The sequence below is a fragment of the Nyctereutes procyonoides genome, unplaced genomic scaffold (genome assembly GCF_905146905.1).
Source record: "Nyctereutes procyonoides isolate TBG_1078 unplaced genomic scaffold, NYPRO_anot_genome, whole genome shotgun sequence".
Lineage (NCBI taxonomy): Eukaryota > Metazoa > Chordata > Mammalia > Carnivora > Canidae > Nyctereutes > Nyctereutes procyonoides.
The window spans coordinates 86259035-86280187 of record NW_026575125.1 but is presented as its reverse complement, the minus strand read 5'-3'; the positions used below and the strand labels follow the sequence as shown (position 1 = coordinate 86280187).

The following is a 21153-nucleotide window of genomic DNA, read 5'->3' as shown; positions in this document are numbered from 1 at the left end:
CAGCAAAACAAGCGAGGCAGCTACTGGCCCAACTGACTCACCAGGGCCCCCTGCTCGAACACCCTGGAGGCCAAGAGTGAGGCAGCCTCTTCCTTTCTGGAACGCAGTGCCTGGTGACCCACTGGCAGGAAGAAGCTCCACGACTCCCTTTGAACACTGCTTTCCCCTGTGCAGCCGCCTCTGAGGGAGGAGAGGAAGTCTTGAGAAAGCCAAAGCAATGTGGCTCTTGTTCTTGACCAGGCTGTCACACAGAAGGCTGTTTTTTTCAAAGTGAACGGCAAGATTTACATTCTTCCTATAAACAAGACCCATTTCCCAGCCATTCCTGTGAAAGAGCGGGAAAAGCTACCAGAGATCTTGAACGGGAGGAGACTGCCTCTGCGGGACTGCTGGAGCCATTAGCGACGGCTCCCAATTCCCTTCCTTGTGTGCAGTTCCTCAGGTTCCCGGGGGAAGGGGAGTTGAGGTATCAAGAGAAGGCCCAGCTGTGGAAATGGACTTAGTCAGGACTACAGAGACTCTAATTAGTTTTTTTTTGCCCCTACTTACTAAACAACAACAACAAAAATATTGACTCTGTAAGAGACATGGAGGATCTCCTGGTCTTTAAAGCTGTTCGAGTGAAGGGAGAAAGACATTGGCACTGTATCGGCTTGGTCAGTCTCATGGTTTTTAAGACTGGCAGAAATGCCAGGGATGTTGTCCAACCCGACCCCCTTTCAAAGGGCAGGCAAGAGGCACTGACTTGCCTAAATTGACACAGCCAGTGAATGGATTAACTCTTCCTCCAATAAACTACACCATCCTGGGGATAAAGTGAGCAATGGATTTTCAAGGTCCACACACCCACTTCTTCCCCCAGGCAGACTCCTGAATTCCTCACGATTCACAAATCCTCCTCCCACCATTCTCCAGTCTCTTTTTTGTGGCCCTCATCCTTTCCACCACTCTATCCACTGTCAAGTTTTCAAAGAAGAAAGGGGTCTTTTGCTCACTGGTGTTGCAGGTGTTCTATTATATTCTCCAAAGCTGTGTGATTCTTCCAGTTTCAAGCTGCCTCAGGCATGGAACCTGGAAGAACTTTCCTGAGGCTGGGTCAAAGAGGAAGGGTTGACAAACGACAGCCTTGTGGGCCAAGGCCTTGCCTGTGGCCCTTGTGGGCCTCCTGTCTGTTTTTTTTTTTTTTTTTTGGATGGCACATGATCTAAAAATGTTTTCTTCTTTGTGACATAAAATTTACCATCCTAACCATCTTTAAGTAGACAGCTCAGGGACACCTGGGTGGCTCAGCAGTTGAGCCTCTGCCTTTGACTCAGGATGTAACCCCGGGGGCTGGGATCAAGTCCCATATTGGGCTCTTACAGAGAGCCTGCTTCTCCCTCTGCCTGTGTCTCTGTCTCTCTCTCTGTGTCTCTCATGAATAAATAAATTCTTTTTAAAAAAGTGTGCAGCTCAGTAGTATTAAGTATATTTACACTGTTGTGTTATAGATCTCCAGAACATTTTCATTCTGAAAAACTCAACTCCATACCCATTAAACAACAACTACCCATTTTCCCTTTCACCCAGCTCCTGGTAACCACAATTCTACCTTCTATTTGTATGAATTTGAATACCTTACATATGTGATATAAATGGGATCATAAACTGTCTTTTGGGTTTTTTTTTAAAGATTAAGACTTTTTAAAAAGATTTTATCTATTTATTCATGAGAGAGACACACACACAGAGAGAGAGGCAGAGACACAGGCAGAGACAGAAGCAGGCTCCATGCAGGGAGCCCGACACGGGACTCGATCCTGGGACTCCGGGATCACGCCCTGAGCCAAAGGCAGACACTCAACCCCTGAGCCACCCAGGCATCCCATAAACTGTCTCTTTGTAACTGCTTTATTTCACTTAGCATGATGTCTTCAAGGTTTATCAGTGTTGTAGCATGTGACAGGATTCCCTTCCTTTTGAAGGCTGAATAATATTCTATTGTGGGGAATCATGGGCTGCTGGGCTTGGTGAAGGATCTCAAGATGGCTGGGTGAAAACTTGCTCTAAAAGCCATTGACTAGGTAGCTTTTGGGGGAGATCATACCACCAAACCAGAAGGCCACTGCTGACTTCCAGAAATCCTAGAATGAGACCCTCACCTCCACGTTGGTTACTCTCCCTGAGAATCCACCTCAGGGCTGACTACAAGGCCAGTGAGGTAAATGCTGGCTTGGTAGATGACTTTGAGAAGAAGTTTCCTGTGCCAGAGAATAAATATACTGTTCAGGTGGATGCTGCAGGAAAAAAAAAATGTGATAAGTTGTGCTTTTTATCTCTCTCAAAGACCAGGATTGAGGAATATGAGAAAGAGCTGGAGAGGGTAAAGAACATAATTCCATATAATTGGATGACCATTGAGGACCTAAATGAAGTCTTCCCAGAAACCAAATTAGACAAGAAGAATATCCCTATTGGCCTCACAAGCCAATCAAAAATTTATAAACTTGGGAAGAAAGCTCTGGCCCTCATATTATAAACACCGGACGTTAGAAATAATTATATGGTAAAAAATATTCCATTGTAGGTATATACCACATGTTAGTTATCCATTCATCCATCCATGTACTTTTGGATTGCTTCCACCACTTGGCTATTATGAATAATGCTGCTATCTCAAAGAGCTACTATCTTGAAGCTGCGTTCTATTCTTTTGGGAATATATCCAGAAATGAGATTGCTGGATCATATCAGAAGCAGGCTCCCTGTGGAAAGCCCTATGCAGGACTCGATCCTAGGACTTTGGGATCACGACTCCCTGAGCTGAAGGCACATGCTCAACCACTGAGCCACCCAAGTGCCCCTTGTTGCCTGTGGTTTTGATGTCATATCCAAGAAATCACTGTCAAATCCAACATCATGAATCTTTCCCTCTTTGCTTTCTTCTAGTAAGATTTTTAATATTTTTAAATGATTGGGAAAAAAATCAAAACAAGAAAAATATTTTCTGACATGAAAATCATATGGATTCAAATTTCAATGCCCATAAACAAAGTTTTATTAGAACACAGTCAAATTCATTCATTCATACATCATCTATGGTCGCTTTTGAACTGTGACAGCAGAGTTGAATAGTGGCAACAGAGACCAAATGTGGTTCTCTCATCTCTTCATCCTCCTACTGCTTAGTGTGCTATAAATCACAGCAACACATTTATAACTCTACAGCATTTAAAGTGTCATGCGTAACTCCACACTGCACTTCTTTCTTTTTAATTACAGTGCATACCCACTATGTCAAAACAAGAAAAAGAAAGTAGATTTTGATTCTCATGCTTTAAGGTACATTGGAATGGGGATTACCTAGCTATCAAATTAGATAGTGTATTAGCTCGGGCTGCCATGATAAAACACCATAGGCTGTGTGGCTTAAACAACAGAAGTTAATTTCTCACAGTTCTGGAGGCTATAAAGTCCAAAATCAAGGTATAGGTAGGGCCAGTCTCTGGTGTGAGCTCTCTCCTTGATTTGTAGACAGTTTTTCCTCTGTGTGTACATGGGGGAGGGGGGGAAGAACTCTTACTCGTCTTATAAGGCTGCCATTCTTATAGAATTAGAACCTCAGGGATCCCTGGGTGGCGCAGCGGTTTGGCGCCTGCCTTTGGCCCAGGGCGCGATCCTGGAGACCCGGGATCGAATCCCACGTCGGGCTCCCGGTGCATGGAGCCTGCTTCTCCCTCTGCCTGTGTCTCTGCCCTTCTCTCTCTCTCTGTGACTATCATAAATAAATAAAAATTAAAAAAAAAGAATTAGAACCTCACCTTTATAGCCTTATTTAACCTTAAATGCCTCCTTAAAAAGCCCTATCTCCAAATACAATCACATTAGGGGTTAGAGCTTCAGTACCATACAGTCCACAGCAGATAGCAAAATATTGTATCTCTTATGTATTGACATGATAGCTGTGTTAAAAGAATACAACATGTGTCAATATTACCAGACTGAGCACTCATCACAATATTCCCAACCCACAGGAAAGCAATGTTCACAAAAACTGGAACATTTAAAATGGAATATCTCATCACAGCAGAATTTCTTTAGAAAACTAAACAATAAAAGTGAGCCTTTCTTAGCCAAGCAAAGAAAGCCATTTACGGAGGGTGGCTTAATCAAACCATGTTTGATTGCCGCAGTTAAAGAAATGTGTCCAGAGAAAATAAGTCTGTTTCAAGCTATTGGCCTTTTGGTGAGAACAGTTGTTCGAAGAGTTGAGGATCCTGAGAGCAACATCAGTAGTCAATTAAAAACAAGTAAATAGTTGTGAGTGGTTTTGCTTGGGTCTTGATGAGTTGACAGATGTTATCAATGCTGCTTAATTGTTTATTTGAGGAGGCAATGAGAGTTTGGAGTGATTAAAGAATTAGCCTTTATGAATAGTCTGTGTGCAACAGCTACGGGAGAGAGTATTTTCAAAGTTCAGAAAACACACTCATTCAGGACAACTTGAAGGAGAATATATGAAGATGTGTTACAACTCATGGCAAAAAAAATCTGTGTGGGACAGAAAGAGGCTTCGTTGAAAAAATTCACAAAACTTGTGCAAATGTAAGATGTTTTACAGCCTGTGGTTATTCACCGCATTATTCATCAGCAGATACTTCACAGAAAATATTTGAGTCTTTCATGTGTTATTGAACTATTAGTATCAGTGGTGAACTTCGTATGCTCTCCTGGACTTAGCCACTGATGGTTCCATGAGTTTTTTTTTTTTTCCAAGAGTAGAAACTGAATATCCTAATTTTCCTGATGCTGCTGAAGTTTAATGGCTTAGCAGCACTAAAGTTTTATTGAGATTTTTTTTAAGCTCAGGGCCGAGACTGGATTTTTTTTCGGAATGAGAAGATCCATCCTTCATCACTATTACTGAACACTAAATGTGTGGAAATTTGTTCTCTTTTGTTATATAAACACATACTAATATCCTTGATTTGACCTCTTGGCACCCAAGGCTCTCACCATTTACCACCTGGCCGTTTACAAAAAAAGCGTGCCCACCCCTCCATGGGCATCTGAGTGATAGCCAACTGGGTTTTACTGGAAAACAGTCCAATTGGAACCAATGTCTGTGACAAGGACTCTCAACCCTATTCTACTTTGGGGTTCCCAGGTCATTCTTAGCTCTACTCACTATATTCCCTAAGGTGCAAGCAACTAAATGTCCCATTCCTTTGTTTGAGGGTCATACCGTCTGTGTCACAGGAGCCTACTGTCAGCCAGAAAGTCATCTTCTGCTTTATTCCCAAGAAGCCGGGTGGGTACTAATTTGAATAGGATTCCTGGTTATCAACACGGATCCAGATTTTTCTGAGGCTAGATCCATGGTTCAGGGGTCCTCACTAGAGAAACAGAGCCCAAGCTTCCTGTCACACAAGCCAGAAACCTTGCTCCTACCTTCTGCTACTGTCACCTTTTTATTCCTATATCAAGTTACATGATAGAAAGAATCCCCATAAAAATATCACCCAGTGATGCACTAGAATAGGGAAGTGTTTAGAGAGCTATTAGATTGTAGCCTCCAGTTATCTCTTTGTTTATAAGAGCAGTAATTTAGAAATTGCAGATGTGCTGAGTTACTAAATACTCTTTGGAGGAGTATGAATTTACTAATTCAGCAGTATCTAATTCATTAACTATGCTACTCTAAGACCACTTTGGGGCAAGTGAGTTTTAGTGGATTTAGAAAGGGCAAATAATTTGCTTTTATAAGCCTTAAACACTAGACATGATTGAAACATTGGGTATATATGTAGCAAATTGCTTTACATCCTTCCTGCTTACCGAAGGTCTACATATCCTTATTCCAGTATCTGTGTTTATGGCGAAAAGACAGAAATGCTACAAAATGAATACAAAAACAAAGATGAATCTTAGAAGTAATCTGTGACCAGGAAGTGAAAGGCAGAGAATTAATCTCCAGGGTGCATATTATTGTTGTTGAAAAAGACCAAACCAAAAAACTTCCCAAACAAAAATCCACAGATATCTTTTTCTTCTTTTGCAAAACATAGACTCACTGGTTGAGAATTTATGGCTTAGTACTTTAGGGATAGTTGTTTATTTTTATTAGCCTTCTATAGTGGTCATTAAACTGACGCTTAATGGGGTCAGTCATTTTCAAATTATCCAAGCTTTTTGAAAAATTGTTTCACTCCCCAGCCCAACCCCCACAAATCTTCCCAGGAGAACACCTGTTTCATTAAAAGATGTTTTATTTTTGTATTCTTCACTTGGACTCCCCCTTTTTAATTACTAATGACCCACCAACTTCCATGTTGACTTCTAGATAAAGTGAGTTTATTTTCCAGAAAATTTAAGCGAAGCCAAATATGTGAGGAGCATGCCATCCTGTCGCTACCAAGATGTGAGCGTACTCTTTTAGTTTGTTTATATAGTGTAGTTGGGGAGGAAAAACCCAAATTCCTCATGCACTGGTTAATCTGATGGTATCCTGAGTCATGATATATTGAGAGCCTATCTGACCCATAAATACACTTAGAAGCTATTCAAAGATAAACTGAGGCATATTAAAAATATTAGGAGTTTGAGAATAAAAATGGATTTAAATTAGGCGTGCCAAGCTGGAAGTGGCCAGGGCAAAGACTTCTACAGAGTAAAGGTGGGAGCAGAGCAATGAAATGATTTGATTGGCTATAGCTTAAGTTTTTACCTTAGTTGGAAACACCTAGGTGGCTGGTTGTAACTGGTTGTCTTTAGGGTTTGATTTCTTAATCTTGAGGCATTCACATGCTTAGGTTCTGGTTTGCTTATAACGGCTGCGAAGGTACTAGAATCACCTTGGTCTAATGGCCTCATTGTTTAATTAATGCAATACAATTGATAATCCATATATTATTTATTGCTTTCTAATTTTTCATAAAGAAGTTCAAGTTGAAATTAAACTACCATGTGAGGATTTTAGTCATTTTTTCCCAAAACATCCTTTTAAAAAAGTATATCCTGATGTAAACCACACAGATGGGGTTGGTTTGGCACATCTCAGCCTGGGTGGATACAATCCAAAAAGAGAGCCCAATTTCTTCAAAAACTGTTCAATTAAAGTAGTTTCTACGTTAGCAATAAGCCCAGTTTTCCATTGCATACTGCATCAACTTAAAAACAAAGTTTCAGTCAATATTTCCTTGGTTTTAAAGTGTCCCTCCATTTTTTTTATAAGTGTAGTAACGGCCTATACCTAAAATCATGACCTTCATTTTTGCTGACCATATCTAAGCAGGGAACAATCCTGTATTAATTTTCTATGGCAGCTGTAACAAATTATCACAAACTTGGTGGCTTAAAACAATGCAATATTTATTCTTTTACAGTTTTGGAACCTAGAAATCCAAAATCAGTTTCACTGGGCTAAAATCAAGGCCTCAGTGGTGCCATGTTCCCTGGAAGCTTTAGGGGGAGAATGTTTTCTTGCCTTTTTCAGCTTCTAGAGCTGCATTCTTTGGTTTGTGTCCCTTTCTTCCATCTACAATGACTGGTAGCACAGCATTTTATCTCCTTCTCTCCCTCTCTCCCTTCCTCCCTCTCTCGCCTCCCATCCCCTCCCCCCATTCTCTGCTGAGATGGGCACACTGCCTTTTCTTTCTGTGTCAAATCTTTTTGCTTCCTTTCATAAGGGTACATGTAATTGCACTAGGGCCCACCTGGATAATCCTGATTAATCTCCCCATCTCAATGACCTTAATTTAATCACACCTTCACAGCCTCTTATGCCCTATGAGGTAACATTCACAGGTTCCAGAGATTAGGACCTGGGTAATTCAGGGGGGCCATTATTCAGCCTACCACCGACTCCACATTTGCAGGTCAACATTTAGTTTACAACCTGTAGGCTTCTGATTGCTAACCAAGTGTGGAGCTCTTTCGAAGGCTCCAAAGTTTGTATGTAAATAAATAATAACTTACGTGTATAACTAGTAGCACTTACAAATTTGTGTGCATGCCACTGTTATTAGTAAAATAGAAAATCCTTTCAAAATGAGATCTAAGGGGTGCCTGGGTGGCTCAGCTGAATGAGCATCTACCTTTGGCTCAGGTCATGATCTCAGGGTCCTGGGATCAAGCCCCGAGTAGGCTCCCTGCTCAGTGGGGAGCCCACTTCTCCCTCTCCTTCTGCCTGCCTCTCCTGCCCCCACCCCTGCTTGTGTTCTCTCTGTCAAATCAATCAATCAAACAGATCTTTAAAAAAAACACCCAAGAATCCCACAAAATTGAGATCTAAGGGGCCACCTTTAGACAAATTATTTCTAAATGAAATACTTTTTGCATAGCATTCATCCCTTTAGACAAAAACTATCCTTACAAAATAATCTATATCTCTATAATCTATAAAGTACATAAGTTATAAAGAATGGATTTAAAGCAGAGCATCTGCCATGTAATAAGAGTTTAATAAATGCCAGCAATTATTAATGTGTTGGATATTTTGCCACCTGAATGGAAGTATTCCAAGACCGGAAATCTAGTAATAGTAGGCTTATCTCACTTTGCAGGCAAAAGAAAGCAAAAAGATGGGATTCAATTCCCTTTTTTAGCTCATAATTTTTGTTTAATTCTTTGATACTTGTTACTGCTAGACTGTTAGTAAATGCCAACAGGTGATGGAACAAGAAGCCAAAAAATATTAGGGGGAAACTGGGAATCAGCCAGTCATGTTTAGTTCAAAAGCCTGTTTTGGTTAAAGGTGCTCAGGGCTGTGCTTTTATATTTTATACTCAAACCACAGTAGTTTCTTTGCTGCTAAAATTGTCCCTCATTTATATGAATCAATCAAATACATCAATATTTTATAGCAGTCTTCAAAGAGCACCATAACTTGCAGGTACACCAGCATCTGAACAAGTTCAAGGGCTGCTAATGGAAACCATTCTCTATTATAAGGGAGCTCACCTTCACGAGGGTCGAAAATTGTGGTTCTCAACCCTGGCTGCATGTTAAGATCTCCTGGGGAGCTTTTAAAAATCCTAGTCTAAACCCAATTTATAAGAATATCTAGGGTGCTGCCCGGGTGTCAGTATTTTTAAAGCTCCCGGGTCAATTCCACTGGGCAGATGCAGTTGAGAACTCTGGACTAAAAGAATACATGACACAGAGACCAATACAAATAATGAGGTCTGAAGTTCCACGTTCAAGATCAAGAAGGCAATACAAATTCAGACAAGGGAGGGTCTTGGTGAGTAAAGGAAGGAGGAGATAGGTAATGAACTGAACCTGAAAGGTGGTCAGCAAAGAGGGAAGGGGCTGAAAAAAAAATTCTTAGTTGAGAGCAAGTGGAAAAATCTGAGCATTTTCATTAAGGGATTGAAAAATACTGGTGGTGGAGGGAAGATGTTCTCTGGCCCATTTCTCCCCTTGGATTTTTCCCCTTCACCACACTCAGGCCTTAACATTGCTACATAATTCAACACCAGAATGCATTATTGAGGGAGGCACATACTTAACAAAGCGATCAAGATAAGCAGAAGACAGAAACACCGGGTGGAAATGTGTCCAGACACAGCATCTTTGATTCAAAGGGCAAATTTATGGCCTGAATACATATGTGTCTAAATCACATTATATGTTTCTATGAAGACCAATTTATTATTTTTTCAAAGATTTTATTTATTTATTCATGAGAGACACACAGAGAGAGAGGCAGAGACACAGGCAGACAGAGAAGCAGGCTCCCTGCAGGGAGCCCGACACAGAACTCGATCCCAGGACCCTGGGGTCACGCCCTGAGCCAAAGGCAGACACTCAACCGCTGAGACACCCTAGCGCACCCAGAGCCCACACTTTTTTTTAAAAGATTTTATTTATTCATTCATGATAGACAGAGAGAGAGAGGCAGAGACACAGGCAGAGGGAGAAGCAGGTTCCATACAGGGAGCCCAATGCGGGACTTGATCCCGGGACTCCAGGATCACGCCCCGGGCCAAAGGCAGGCGCTGAACTGCTGAGCCACCCAGGGATCCCCGAGCCCACACTCTTTAAAGCATTTTGCTATCATGCTTCTTAATTATAACAATATTGATGAATTTTCCTCATTAAGTATTTTCTGGAGAGAACACCATTAAGCCCTTCTCTTGCTTTTATAAATTTTTCTGTGCATTCAAGTTGAAATATGCAAAATGTTTCCATTTTCACTTTTAATTTGCTTATATTATTTTCATCAGAATCAATTAATCTTTATAAGGGTATAATGAAATATTACATATATATTAGTTTTACTTTTGTGGCCATCTACACAGTCCAATATGCCTAGCTCATACTTTATGGATCTATATTTTGTAAGATTCCCTATTCAGTTTACGGTTAATTACATATTTTTCTTAGTGCATTTTTATCCATTTCCATTTTGTTTCCTTTGCTTTGATGACGTCTATTAAGTCTAATTTATCAGGTCAATTTTTGCAGTTTTCTCAGTGAAAAGATGCAATTCTTAGTTTTTCCTCTATAATAATTTTTAAATCAAATATAGTTATCTTTTTTCCAGCCTTAATTTGTGATTTTTTTATCACTAATAGTTATGAGTCGGATAAAAACAGGAAAGTTTTCTATTTGTTATTTAATCCAGGGGAAACTATGAAATTAGATATTCCAGGACTACTCTAAGGAGTAGTCTTAATTTGGGGCTTCATCATTCTCAGGGTCAAAATGACAAATCCACAATGTTCTGAATGGGTGAGAGTGGGAATTGTTATTTCAGTTTTTTTTAATAAATTTTTTAAATTTTTATTTATGATAGTCACAGAGAGAGAGGCAGAGACACAGGCAGAGGGAGAAGCAGGCTCCATGCACCAGGAGCCTGATGTGGGATTCAATTCCAGGTCTCCAGGATCATGCCCTGGGCCAAAGGCAGGCGCTAAACCACTGCGCCACCCAGGGATTCCTTATTTCAGTTTTATACCTGTACCTTAAAAACATTAAATAGCTCAAGGGTGCCTGGGTGTCTCAGTGAAGCATCTGACTCTTGATTTCAGCTGAGGTCATTATCTCAGGGTCCTGGGATCAAGCCCACATCAGGCTCTGAGCTCAACAGGGAGTCTGCTTGAGAGTCTCTCTATCCCTCTCCCTCTGCCTCCCCCAAGATTGCACACTCTCCTTTCTCTCTCTCTCTCTCTCTCTCTCTCTCTCTCTCTTAAATAAATAAATAAATAAATAATAAATAAATAAATAATAATCTTTTTAAAAACCCATTAAATAGCTTGTGTGGGATAAACAGTAAAGCCAAATTGGAGGTAGTAGTATGGTACTAGAATGGTTTCTGGAATCACCAACCTGGATTGAATCAACATTCAGCCTGTTATAGCTGTGTGCCCTAGGCCAAGGCTTAAGTCTGTAAAATAGGGATGATACTAGTACCTAATTCATCAGTTTATCAACAGCACTGAATGAGATAAAGCATGTAGAAGCAGCTCACAGTAACCAATCAGTTCACATTAGTAGTTCAGTATCATCATCCACAGGATGTTCTTAGTGAGATAAACAAACACATATGAAAATAGTCCTAGAAAGACTTTGTGCTTGGGACTCTGTTAACGAAAGTTAGTGCTGAACAAATGTTAGCTCTTATTATCTTCATTGCTTCCAGAAAACTTTCCCTGGATGAGAGTTGAAGATACCTTGTGACACTTCGTTGGGAGTCCCATGTTTCCATGAACCACGGAGTTATTCAAAACATATGCCACCAGCACTTCCCTAATTGCTTCATCCCCCTTGAGTGGGCTTAGTGGACAAATAGAAGACCTAGTTTTGGGCGCCACTGGAATGTGATTTCCAAAAATCCTGATGGGGCCTAGGTCCCCCAATTTCTTTTGCCACCTTACTTCCTGACTGGGGTCCAAAATGACTCCCCAAGACATTTATGCCTTTGGGTTAACTTTCAGGTATGTGTAAAATATAAATTTAGCCTGGGATGGCAGTAACAAAACTTGTATCTTATGGAACACTCTCAATTTACCATATACAAATGGAGTATACCAAATGGGTATCTTGCCCACATTCAGATCTTAGGACATTAAAGCCCTTTCTCTTTCTACTATGTCAACTCTCCCCACATGCCTCCCCTGCACACTGCCCCCAATCCCGCAACACTCTGGGTTTTTTGCATATTGATTTCCAGCAGAAGTATGACCTGTAGGCCATGTGAGAGCGACATGTTAACTATGAGAATGCTTAATATGCCACGTTTGTCAAAGCTTAATGGACAGGCTGACTGCAAATTCCTCATGGGTTCAAGGTCAGACTTCAGCTTTGCAGATTGAGAAACTCAGTTTATTTAGTGCACCCAAAATAGTCACGTCCTGGGAGACTGCTTTATGCTAACTATGCTTGAAAAAGGTGGACATATAAACCAGGGAGTCATTTATTAATTTATAGCTGGATCTAGTGGAATAAGACACATGTCTATTCAGGGCATTCCCTCTGGATGGGCACGTCACTTTGAGAACCTATTATAGATGGGAAGATTGCTTGGAGAGCACAGAATCTGAACAAATGAAGAGGGTTGTTCTTGAATTCTATAGTTTTATTTTCATCAAATAAACATAGCTAGATTAATATTCTTCTCTACTGCAGGGTTATTTTCTCTCAGTAACTTATAGCCAAAGCCAGAGCCCCCTCTTCTCTGAAAACCAGCAAATTATTCCCACATTTTAATTTCCATCTTTTTTCTTTTTTAAATAAACTTTATTCTTTAGAACGGTTTTAGATTCATAGAAGAATTATAAAGATGGTACATAGTTCCCATATACCCTACACCCAATTTCCCCTATTAACATCTCACATTATTATCATGGATTTGTTACAACTAATGGATCAATATTGGTATGTTGTTATTAAAGTCCATACATTATTCTGATTTCTTTAGTTTTTATCTATCTAATGTCCTTTATCTGTTCCAGGATCCCATTCAGGATACCGCATTACATTTGGTTATCATATCTCTTTAGGCTTCTCTTGGCTGTAGAAGTTCCTCAGACTTCCCTTGTTTTTTTATTTAAAACCAATTAACATATAGTATATTATTAGTTTCAGAGGTAGAGTTTAGTGATTCATCAGTTGCATATCACATCCAGTGCTCATTACATCACGTGTCCTCCTTAATGCCCATCACCCAGTTACCCCATCTCCCCACCCCCCTCCCCTCCAGGAACCCTCAGTTTGTTTCCTCGAGTTCAGTCTCTTACACTTTATCTCCCTCTCTGATTTTGTTTTATTTTCCCCCTTCCCTTCCCCTAGGATATTTTTTTTAAGTAAGCTTTATGCCAACCATGGGCTTGAACTCATGACTCTGAAATCGGAAGTCACATGTTCTGACTGAACCAATCAGGTGCGCCCCATATTTTAATTTCCATTTCCCCCCACTTTGTTCATTCCCAGTTTTCAAAATGGATTTTATTTATTTATTTATTTATTTATTTATTTATTTATTTGACAGAGAGAGAGAGCATAGCAGGGGGAGGGGCAGAGGGAGAGGGAGAAGCAGACTCCCTGCTGAGCAGGGAGCCCAATGTGGGGTTCCATCCTGGGACCCGGGGATCATGAACTGAGACAAAGGCAGATGCATAACCAATTGAGCCACCCAGGCACCCCCATTCCCAGTTTTTTATTCCCATTCCCCTTTAATATTTTTCACCATGACCTCATGTCATGCCGGGGACATTCCAATTCAGTTGAATAGATCACAACTTTTTACCGCTCTTGCATTCCAGTCACTCTCATTCCTTCGCTGACCTTGAAGAAGACTCAAGCCTTTCTAACAAGATTCCAGTGACATCTTTTCTATCTATGACACATTTATAGGACTTCTCCTTAAGAAAACCCCTGCCAAGGCGACCGGGGCCATTTATTATGGATCAATTCTACCAAGTTTCAATTCTCCAGGTTTATTTTTATTTCTATCACTCCACCCATCCAACTTGGCAGAGAGGAGTGTATTAATGTTGCTCCTTGTGCACTAAAGGGAGACAGCAGCATAAGACTACCAGCAAATAGTCAAGGGAAGTCAAACAAGCTTCACCTATTAATCTGGTCTGAGCGGCAACGTTTTCTTTTTATTCCAGAATCCTGATTAGCAGACATATCCATTTCTAAGAATGAATCCTGATTCTTTAAAAAAAATTATTTATTTGACAGAGAGAGAGAAGGCACAAGCAGGGGGATGGGCAGACAGAGAGGGAGAAGCAGAGTGTCCACTAAGCAGGGAGTCCAACCTGGGGCTGGGTCCCAGGACCCTAGGATCATGACCTGAGCCAAAGGCAGATGCTTAACCAACTGTGCCACCCAGGCGCCCTTGAATCCTGATTCTTTTTTTTTTTTTTAACGATTTTATTTATTTACTCGTGAGAGCCAGAGAGAGAGAGAGAGAGAGAGAGAGAGGCAGAGAGAGAGGCAGAGACACAGGCAGAGGGAGAAGCAGACATCATACAGAGAGCCTGATGTGGGACTCGATCCAGGGTCTCCAGGATCACGCCCTGGGCTACAGGAGGTGCTAAACCGCTGCACCACCAGGGCTGCCCGAATCCTGATTCTTTACCAACTTTTCCTATGCCAGCCAGAGAGATGAAGGTTTCTCTTTCTTTCTTTCTTTCTTTCTTTCTTTCTTTCTTTCTTTCTTTCTTTCTTTCTATTTCTTTCTTTCTTTCTTCTTTCTTTTCTTTCTCTCTTTCATCTTTTCTTTCTTTCTTTCTTTCTTTCTTTCTTTCTTTCTTTCTTTCTTTCTTTCTTTCTTTTCTTTCTTTCTTTCTTTCTTCTTTCTTTCCCTTCCTTCCCTCCAAGAGAGAGGAGAGAGAGAGAGGAAAGAGGTGAGAGAGAGGAGAGAGAGAGGCGAAGGAGGCAGGGGCAGAGGCAGAGGGGGAGAGAATCTCAAGCAGGGTCCCCACTCAATGGCTCGATCTCACAACCATGAGATCATGACTTGAGCCAAAATCAGGAGTCATACACTTCACTGACTGAGCCACCCAGGCATCCCGATAATGTTTTCTAATCATCTAGGTTCTTAACTGATAAAATTAACTAATAACAGTTTGATTCAGATGGTATTTGAGCATCTCCTTTTGAGGCACCCAATAAACACTGGCTGGATTATCCTATACTAGGAGTTCCCTAGACTTAAGGAAGGGAGCCATAATTTTGATTCACTTGCTTCAGAGAATCATTAGCTTTAACAAATTGTGCTATGTAGTTATCCTCATCTACCCTCTAAACAGAGGCAGAGAATGAATAAATGAAATGTTTCCAATATTTATATCCTGTCCATTCCCATTTGAAGTCAGATCAGGTCTTAGCAAATAAAACCCCAAAGTGCAGACAAGTCCTTGAAAATATAGATGAAGGAAGGTCTGGATCTAATAAGGGCCAAGTATTTGGCTTTTTAACTCATGGAATTTCTTAGGGAAATAAAGGATTTATAGGTCTGAGTAAATGGTGATATTGAATTCAGCAAGGTTAAGGGCAGGCATAGTCTTTGACTTTAAAACAGAAACCTCGCAGAGGCACCTGGGTGGTTCAATGGTTGAGCGTCTGCCTTTGACTCAGGGCATGATCCCGGGGGCCTGAGATCAAGTCCCACATACGGCTCCCCACAGGGAGTCTGCTTCTTCCTCTGCCTGTGTCTCTCGTGAATAAATAAATAAAATCTTAAAAAAAAAAAAAGGAAACCTCATGTAGCTCAGTTTGTTCTACTGGATGACAGGGACTGGTCAAGATTCCATTGCCTACCAGACTGCTTTTAGCATTTGTCTCAAGATCTCTCAAAGGGTCTTCAACAACATGAATTCTGAACTCCTTCCTTTTCTTACTCTCAACCAGCTTATCCCTGCATTCTTTGGTGCACATATGTAGGCATGAGGGGGTATATATAAGTAACATGTGAATGTGTTTGGGGAGGCAGGGTGAAGGTTTGGGAAGAGGGTGGTACAGAGAAGGCAAAGGAAGGGACTGAACTGATTAGAGAAGTTTTAACTGATTTTTATTCCAAAGAAGAGAAAACCCGTCCAGTTTCTCTGAACCTATACTAATTTGCACCTCCAGTTCTTGACACTTTTTTCCTGTGGTATTTACTCATGACGACCTTGCCCTTGGCTCACCCACGTACAGATTCCCCTATATCCCAAATCAGAGGTCAAGAGGCTAACCCAAAGCATTTCCCAGAATTACCTAGGCTCTTGATGAAATGTTAATCTGATCAAATGTGACAAGCTTTGCCCCAAAGCCAGATGAAGGCAGAGAGGGCCCCTCACCACTGTAGAAGGCAGATGGACATGCAGCAGCAATACCTTGCTTGTCCCAAGTGCTGACAGGATCATTTGCTATTGCTTGGGAGACTGCAAGGACAGGAATGTGCCTGACTAGAGCTGTAGGCATGTACAGATAATTTAGAATAATATTCTTTTGGGCGCCTGGGTGGCTCAGTTGGTTAAGCGTCTGTCTTCGGCTCAGGTCACGATCCTCAGGGTCCTGGGATCAAGCTCCATGTCCCACTCCCTGCTTAGAAGCTCCACATCCCGCTTTATTTATTTATTTATTTATTTATTTATTTATTTATTTGCCTGCTTCTTCTTCTTCCTCTGCCACTCCGCCCTGCTCATTCTCACACGTGTGTGCTCTCTCTCTCTCTGTCAAATAAATAAAATCTTATTTAAAAATAGAATAATTTTCTTTTTAAAGCTAGTGTTGATGCTTAGGACATGTCCAATATTGTGATTTAAAACTATCTTGGTTTTTTTTTTTTTAAACTGGTAAACAGCCTGTAAATTTTATTGGGAAGTGTAAGTACCCAAGGATAGTGGGAATTTTTTTTTTCTTTCTTCCCTCAGGTCTATTTCGTATTACATTGCATAAGTGTAAAGTGTACACTGTGTGGATTTGATATCCTTATATACCGCAAAATAATTACCACCATGACATGAGCTAATACCTCCATCATGTTACATAATTACCATTTCTTTTTTTGTGGTGAGAATATTTAATATCTACTATATTTGCAACTTTTAGTATTAGTAACTATAATCACTGTGCTGTTCATTGGATCCCCAGAACTTATTCATCTTCTAACTTAGAAATTTGTATCCTTTGACCAACATTTCCCCATTTCCCCCATCCCTCAGACCCTTGTAACCACCGTTCTACTCTGTTTCTGAGTTCGGCTATTTTTTTATTCCAGAACTATAATGGTTTTAACAAAAACACTTAGGGGTGATCGCCTAGGGGAAAGGCTCCAATATGTGAGGTGTAGCTGAAAAAAAAAAGTATTTTTGAACTTACTTTCCGCAGCCTTATGCCAGGTACTCCCAACATCTTGGCCCGGCCCTCTGGTCTTTATATAGTCTTTCTTGAAATGTCATCCTGTTTCCTTTTAATTAATCAATTCTGAAAAAAGTAGGACTCACACAGAGCAAACTCTTTTTTTTAATATTTATTTATTCATGATAGTCACACACACACACACACACAGAGAGAGAGAGAGAGGCAGAGACACAGGCAAAGGGAGAAGCAGGCTCCATGCACCGGGAGCCCGACGTGGGACTCGATCCCGGGTCTCCAGGATCGCGCCCTGGACCAAAGGCAGGCGCTAAACCGCTGCTCCACCCAGGGATCCCCAGAGCAAACTCTTTTGGATGCATTCTAATCTACATTCTAATCCCAGGTCTACTACTTAATTAGCAATATGACCTTGACAAGAATCACTTATGGTTGGCAAAATTCTAAAGATGCTTCCCCAAGATTCCCATCTCCTTGTTATTTAAGCAAATGCTAGTCTTGGTACAGCTGTGTAGGGACTTTTCAAATGTAACAAAATTTGCTAATCAGCAGACCTTATAGTACGGAGATCTGGAGGAAACTTGGAGAGGTGAGGGGGTATGTTTACAGCCTCAGTGGTCATGATGGTTTCACAGGTGTGTACTTACCCTGGAACTCGTGAGTTGTATACATTCCATAGGTACAGCCTTTTATATGTTGATCACACCTCCACTGAGTGGTTGAAAGGAAGAAAAAAGCAGAGAAGAGGCGGAGGGGAGGTCAAAGAGATCTGAAGTGTGAGAAAGGCCCCACCCACCATTGCTGCCTTTGAAGATGGAGGAAGGGCAGCCTCTAGAAATTGAGACCAGCCCTCAGCTGACAGCCAGCAAAGAAAAAGGGACCTTAGTCTTACAACTGGAAGGAATGGAATTCCACCAACATCCTCAATGAGCTTGGAAGCAGATTCTTGCCCATGGCCTCCAGAAAGGAATGCAGCCTAGCCAACTCCTTGATTTCAGCCTGTGAGACTCTTAGGAAGAGAACCAGGTAAGTAAGCCATGCTGTGCCCAAACTTCCAACCTATGGAACTGTGAGCCAATGCATGTGTGACACTTTCGACCACGAAGTGCATAGGGATTTTTACTGGTGGCATTAGAAGACTAATACATCATCTTTTTTTTTCTGAATTTTAGTTTCCTCGTTCGTGAACAGAGATGATACCGATTCAAAAGGTTTTTCTGAGGATTAGCATGTATTTAATGCTATTTTAGCACAGCACCTGACACATGGTAAGCTGTGTGGTAAGCTGTGTCACAACTGGCAGATAGTATTGTTTCCAAATGCCTCTGCTACCATTTGGGCTGACGACTCCCAGGACTCCCAGATTGATCTCTCCAGCTCAGCTCTTTCATTTGAAGTCTTTTTCAGGGGTCCAAAGGGATGTTAAGTCAGGGAAACTGTAGGAACTGTTTATGAGAGCCTTGGCAAGAGGAAAGTTACTTGGACCTTGGTTTTGACAGTTTGCTGACCCTGCTGTGCTTTGAGCTCTATCCATAGGAAAAATGGAAGGATATGTACTGAGACATTAATAGTCAGGGAGCCTGAGTGGCTCAGTTGATTAAGCATCTGACTCTTAATTTGGACTCAGGTCATGATCTCAGGATCATGAGATAGAGCCCCGCCTCAGGCTCCATGCTGGATGTGGAACCTGCTTAAGATTCTCTCTCTCTCCAGATGAATGGGTGGCTCAACGATTGAGTGTCTGCTTTCTGCCCAGGGCATGATCCTGAGTCTGAAGATCAAGTACCGCATTGGGCTCCCTGCAAGGAACCTACTTCTCCCTCTGCCTATGTCTCTGCCTCTGTCTCTGTGTCCCTCATGAACAAATAAATAAACATCTTTAAAAAAATTTCTCTCTCTCTCTCTCTCTCTGCCCCTCCATTCTCTCTCGCTCTCTCAAAAACAAATAGTGATTATCTTTGGGAGGTAGGACTTTTGTTTTCTTTCTCACATTTTGAAATATATTTCCAGATCTTCTATAGGAACATGTATTCTGTTTATAATAAAAAATAAACTAGTCTTGAATTCTAAAAAAAAAAAAAAATACCACCTATAGCCTGAGAACTACCTCTGTCTAGGATGTAAATGGACAGTTCGTGGTCTTAGAACTTTCACTGCATCCTGGAGCAGCTGGTAATACTCTTGTGACAAATTTAAGCTTACCTGTTATTGAAACCAGAGATCGATTTCAGATGATCCAAAATGACAGTAATAATTTTGTTAAACTCCTAAAGGGTGATGCCTTGCAGTCAACTGTTTCCCCCTTGACCCTGTGAGATAATGAATGAATTGCTGAGAAAAGAAAGCCATTCCTGGTGAACCTCAGAATCCAAGCCTCAACATGCCTGGGGATTTATACAAACTTCCTTTTCTTTTCTTAGAAACCCACACTTACTCTTTTCTGAACTCTTCATGTGTAGCTGTGGAGACCATCCTCCTTCTTTCCTGAGACCCTGAAATACTGCAAAACTGTTTCTGTTTAGTCCCCTGGGTCAATCTTGACCATTTACCAGTGCCGCCAAGTCAGGGGCCAGTAAATTCCTAATTCCAAGCACAGTGCCCCTTGGCAGAAGCCCCACTGATCTAGCTTAATTCAAGGTCCTGACCCACTGAACCTCTAGGACTCGGGAAGCTGACTCCCTTGGCCAGAGGGGAGCCTGGTGTGTTGCCTTCTGGGAACTGACAGGAATAGGCAGCTTCCTTGCTCACCTCAGAAGGCCAAGGGATGCTTTGAACTGAAACAAAAGCTTTCTTCCTTTTTAAAAAGCTTGTATTAATTTATTTGAGAGAGATAGAGAGAGAGAAGGGAGGAGGGGCAGAGGGAGAAGCAGGCTCCCAGCTGAGCAGGGAAACTGACTCGGGGCTCAATCCCAGGACCCTGAGATCACGACCTGAGCTGAAGGCAGATGCTTCACTGACTGAGCTTTCTAGACTGCTTCTCACTGAGAATACTCTTAAGACTGAGCAAGATGAGAAAGTTTCCTTCCTTGTTGTGTTTATAGTTTCATAAAGGAGAAGTAAATATGCCTAAAGCCATGAAAGTAAACGTCATGAAGTAAATGTGCCTAAGTAATGAAATGTGCGATTAGTCAGTGTCCTTTGATGCTTCATGAGAGCAAAGCCCAGGTCTGTTCAGCTCACTGTCGGACCCCAGGGCCTAGCATGGCATCTGGCTCATACTAGATGAGCAATAAATACTTGGCGAATGAATGAACCTATAGGTTAATGAAATAATGACACAAATACTTAACTACAATTTTGATAAAACTTCAAGGTGTGATGAGAACATGTAAGAAGGGACCTAACCTGGGGTGCCGGGTAGCTTAGTTGGTTAAGCATCTGCCTTCCACTTAGGTCATGATCCGGGGTCCTGGGATCCAGCCCCATGATGAGCTCCCTGCTCATTGAGGGGTCTGCTTCTCCCTCTCCCTCTGCCTGCTTTTCCTACCTGCCTGTGCTCTCTCCCTCCCTCTCTGCCAAATAAATACATAAAATCTTCAAAAAGAAAAAAAAAAGGACCTAAACTATTTTTGATGGGGCAAGACAGTCATGCAAAACTGCCTGAAAGTGAGCATGGGCCTTGGCAAAGGGAAGGTATTTCTGTTCATATGGTCCCTTGAAACTTGGAGCCAATGGAAGGGAATGCACCCAACAACAGGAGGCTGGCTGCCCACAGGTAAGGATGATACCTGAGGGGACATCAAGCAGCATTCCCAAGGTAATGGTCACACTGTGCAGCACATGGTGCTGCCCGGGGCCCTTGAGGGCTAACTAGCCATCACTCACCTCCATAGTGAAGGGAAATGTGGTAAGCTT

At 41.5% G+C, this 21153-nt stretch overlaps 1 pseudogene; it reads left to right on the top strand.

Moving 5' to 3' along the window:
• Positions 1-2024: 2024 nt before the first annotated feature.
• Positions 2025-2484, top strand: LOC129517686 (ATP synthase subunit d, mitochondrial-like; annotated as a pseudogene).
• The last annotated feature ends 18669 nt before the right edge of the window (positions 2485-21153 follow it).